We start from the raw sequence: 5,132 nt of genomic DNA, 5'->3' as shown, positions 1-5,132 counted from the left end.
ATTGGCAACGGTGATGCCCTACATAAAGCTTGCCATGGAAAGGAGTAGGAATGATTGGATGAAGACAGCAGGAAAGTAGAGATTCAGAAGGAACAAAAGCATCTCTATACGCTTATCTGAAATTCTCACCAATGAATTACATAAGTATCTCTATCCTGTTTTATATTTTAATTATATTTTAATTATCAAATATCCATAACCATATGAATCTGCTTGACTGAGATTTGCAAGATGACCATAGCTTGCTTCAAGCCGACAATCTCCGTGGGATCGACCCTTACTCACGTAAGGTTTATTACTTGGACGACCCAGTGCACTTGCTGGTTAGTTGTGGAAAGTTGTGACAAAGAATTAAGATTAAGAACGTGCGTATCAAGTTTTTGGTGCCGTTACCAAGGAAGAAACGATCACGATTTCGTGCACCATATGACTAAGCCAATCACTCAATCATTGTTGCTTGATCTATCAATCCTCGTGGGAACAACCCTCACTCACCTGAGGTATTACTTGGTACGACCCAGTGCACTTGCCGGTTAGTTTGTGGATTGTAAATTCCGCACCAAATTTTTGGCGCCGTTACTGAGGATTGACTGTGGTTGACAACTACTGGTTGTTTGATTTCTTAGATTAGGCGTTTTTGCTTTAATTTCGTTTAACATATTTCTTTAAATTAAAAAAATTATTTTGATTTATTTTATTTAAATTTTTTTCTCTTAATTTCTGAAATTAAGTTTGGCGTCCCCTTAGTTGTTTTATTCTTCCTAGTTATTTTACTTACTGAGTTTAATTTTTATACTCCTTTTTGCTTATTAGTTATTTTATTTTCTTAATTATTCAGTTTATTTTCTTTATTTTATTTTTCTTTTATTTTGGTTTTCTTTTATATTTTATTTTATTTTCCTTTATGTTTTTTCTTCTTTACTTGCCTGTTTACCACATGGTGCGTAATTCTGTTTGGTGCTTTGTGCTAAGAAAAATATTGGAGAGAGATCACATGGGTTACTACTCACACCCAAGGAGTGATTCATATTATTGTGGATGGAGGAACTACCCAGATGTTGGTTGGCAAGGTCAAGAGCAAAAAGATTTCGATGTCCCATATCCTATCCATTAAGAACCACCATCTCCATATTCATATCAAGAACTACCATCTCCATACACACACCAAAAACCATCCTCCTCTTTTAATTCATATCAGGAACCATCATCTTTCTACTCATATCAAGAGCCACCATCTCCCTATTCATACCAAAAACCATCCTCTTTTTAATCTTATCAAGAACCATCATCTCCTTCTTATTCATATCAAGAGCCACCATCTCCATATTCATATCAAGAGCCATCAGCTCTTGAGCTTCACATGTAAGAGTTCATACATGATGTGAAGATGAGTGTAAAAAATATAGAGAAATATGTGCAGTTGATTATCAAGCCCCAAGAAGAGGAACAAGCAAATTCCTTCCCAAGAGATACAATACAAGATCCTATGGAAGAAAGTGAGAAAATTAATCAATGGAGTTCATACTCCAGTAAATTAGAGAACTCTCCACCCTCACACATGGAAGAAGAGGAAGATGCAAAAACAAAGGAAGAAGATGCACAAACAAAGGAGGATGATACACAAACAAAGGAGGAAGCCATGCACACTCCATGCTTGCACATTCCAATAATTATAGAGGAAGCCATACAAGTCCCTATAATTCTATGTATGCAAGCTCCTAAGAAGAAAAATCTGAATGCACTGTCCACATTTGAATTGAAGTCTTCTCCCCCAACACTTGAATATACTTTCCTTGGTCCTAATGAAGCAGAGAGTGGCATAGAGGGTGAGTTTATTGAACCACCAATTCCAGAAATTCTTGATGAAGGGTACACTCCAACCATCACACAACACCCAAATTTTGAAATCAAAGAAGTGAAGGAAACCAAGGAAAGAACTAAAAAGGGGATTTTGACCAAGAAACAGAAGAAAATATCCATGAAAAAGAGAAGGTTAGCAACAAACAATCCAACCTCTCCCCCAACAAGCAAGGTGAATCAAGTTAACTACAATAAAAGAAAGCTTGTTAGGAGGAATTTATATAAGGGAGTACTAATTTTCACCTCTCCCCCCGTGGAGACATTTCTTTTAATCAACTAGAAGAAAAGGAAGAAAATTCAACAATCTAGTGGCAAGCTAGTGACATTAAAGAAGCGCTTGTTGGGAGGCAACCCAACTACTAGTATCCTTGGTTTTACAGTTGCTTTGGTTTTAATTTTATAGTTATTTTGATTTTAGCATTATAGTTATTTTAGTTTTGGTTTTAAATTACTTTATCTCAATTTTTTTAGAATTTTTCTTGTTTTACATGTGTTTTGGTCATGCAGAGTGGTTAGAACAGGAATAGGAGCAATTAAAAGGAATTTTTGACACCCTGGAGTTTTTCTTTACTTGGGGACAAGCAAACTTTTAAGTTTGGTGTTGTAGAGTGCGCCCTCTGTTTAGCTTATCATCAGTGGCATCATGGGGAGATGAATGTTCTTCATGGAGGAGCACAACTTGGGGAATGAGATGGCCACCATCATAACTGAGGTGGTTGAGTTCCTTTCACTCTATTTCCCCTATTGTTCTTATTTTGTTGTCTTCTATTTTCTGTTGCTTTGATTGCCTGCATGATCTCTAATACTTTCAGTTCTTAGATTTAGTTTCATTCTGTTATTTGCTTTTAGTTAAAAAGAAATAAAATAAAAAAATTTGTCTCATGTACCGCTCACTGAGCTTGAATCTAAAAATAAGAATAAAAGAAGTGATGTATTGCATGAGAAACTGAGTTTATATTTAAGAGTAGTATTATTTACCTAAATGTGGTGGTATTATTGTTGATTCTGAATGCATGATATGAACAGTGCATAGTTGAATTTGAATCAAGGGATGTTGATGTATAAGGAACAGGAATTTAGAGAAATATTATGAATTTTCTGAAGTTAGTGAAAGCTTAATCCTTGAAGCAAAAGAAGCAGCAAAGGAAAAATAAAAAGCAAGGTCCAAGGCTCTGAGCATCAATGACTAGGGAGGTCAGACATGATTAAAAGCTCAAAGAGTTATTTCCCTAGTCACATGCTTGTGGTGTTCTTGTGTCAAGTAATCCTTAAGACAGAACACTTAGAGTTGAGACCAAGTGCATTTAGCAGAGTATGCCAAAGGCTTTGAGCACCACTGTCTGGGAATAGCTAAAAAAAAATCAGAACTTCAAGAGAGTTCCCCAGTTAAGTGCTTGTGGTGTTCTTGTGTCAATTAACCATTGAGACAGAACATTTAAAGTCACGGCTAGGCTCAAGGTGCAAAGCACCAAGTAATTGAGAATTAAGGGATATCTGATGTGTTCAAGGATTAAACTGAAGTATAAAGATCAGAAAATTCATAATATGATCCGGATTCTAATTCCGAATGACACTGACATTCCTCTGATTCAAAAGAGAGTGAGATGCCAAAACTATTCAGTGTTGCAATAGATAAACCCCAATTTAAGAAGAGACATGAGCATAACTGAACTCTCACCTCTTGTGAAAATTCACATATTAATCATGTATTAGTTTTGGTTGCTTGAGGACAAGCAACAATTCAAGTTTGGTATTGTGATGCGTGAGCATCTTCTCTATCTTTTTCTAGTGAATTTGCATTCAAATTGTTGAGTTTAATCAAGATTTAAATACCTTTAGCCACTATGAATGCTACTTTGAGTTGTTTGCAATTTCTGTTTATTTCAGGTAGCATTCGGATGGATTTAACGGAGTTTTGTAGCAGAAAAGGAAGAAAGCGAATGATGCTGTCAACCCTGACCTCTTTGCACTCAAACCAGAATAACTTGAGCTACAGTACTCCAATTGACGTGATTTTAGTGGCATTGAAAAGATAACTTCCAGAGATTTCTAATGATATATAATAGTATACTGTTTTCTTCCATTTCGTACAGACCACTTCACGCCAAACTTGAGGAAGCTCAAGTTTTGCGCCACCTCAAGGAGCCCCAAGGGAAATCGCGCTGCCATCTCCACGCCAAACTTGAGTTTAGTCAAGTTCGGCGCCAACACAAGAAGCTCCAAAGAAAACAACATGTCCAACCTCACGCCAAACTTGATCATTGTCAAGTTTGGCGCCACCAAGCAAAGAACCAAGGGGGAAGTTTCTACCTGGTCCACGCCAAACTTGGATTCTTCCATGTTTGGCGCCACCCTTAATGAAGCCAATGGTCCCCACTCGTCCCAGGATGCACTACACGTGAAGGCTTTGCAAATTTTGATTAAATCTTATTTTATTTATAATTAGAAAAAGATATTATTTTGTTTAGGAAATATATTTTTACATTAATTATGATTAGATATAAAAGGGAAAAGAATCAGCCCTTCGGGCTCATCTCTTCTCTTCTACCTCATTCGCAATTTACAGTCTTTCAGAATCCTAGTTTTTCTCTCTGAACCATGAGCAACTAAACCTCCACTGTTAAGGTTAAAAGCTCTGTCTATTGTATGGATTGATACTATTATTTTTCTATTTTAATTCATATACTAATTTCATATTTCAAGAATTGTTTTCATTCTTTATCTTAAGAATCTAGGTGGAACAGAAGTATGACCCTTGTTGTAATTGAGTTCTTGTATAACTTGGAAAAGCTCTTTACTTGAACACAATTTCTCCTAAACTTCTAATTATCTGGACTTAACGGGATACGTGACATATAATCCTCTTATATTTGGGTAATTAGGGTTTTTGTGGCATAAAACTAGAATTGAACTTCACCCTCTAATTGGAATTGAGTGACCAAGGAATTGGCAGTTGATGAAGGTTAGAGGAGACTAAAAAGGTCTAAGGAATTAGGTTTTAGTCACATATAGTTTGCCATGAATGGAATCTTGCATGATTAAAATAGTTAGTAAGAAAAGTCAATCCAGAAAATAGATAACTCTGAAACCTTAACTGTTTCTCCATATATTATTCACTACTTGTTTACTGCTTGTCTTTCTGATTTTCTAAATTTATTATTTGATGCAATTTAACTCTCAACACTCTTTTCTGTTTGTCTGACTAAGCCAATCACTCAATCATTGTTGCTTGATCCATCAATCCTCGTGGGAACGACCCTCACTCACCTGAG

The sequence above is a fragment of the Arachis hypogaea genome, chromosome 20 (genome assembly GCF_003086295.3).
Source record: "Arachis hypogaea cultivar Tifrunner chromosome 20, arahy.Tifrunner.gnm2.J5K5, whole genome shotgun sequence".
Classification (NCBI taxonomy): Eukaryota; Viridiplantae; Streptophyta; class Magnoliopsida; order Fabales; family Fabaceae; genus Arachis; species Arachis hypogaea.
Note: the sequence above shows the minus strand (reverse complement) of the source record.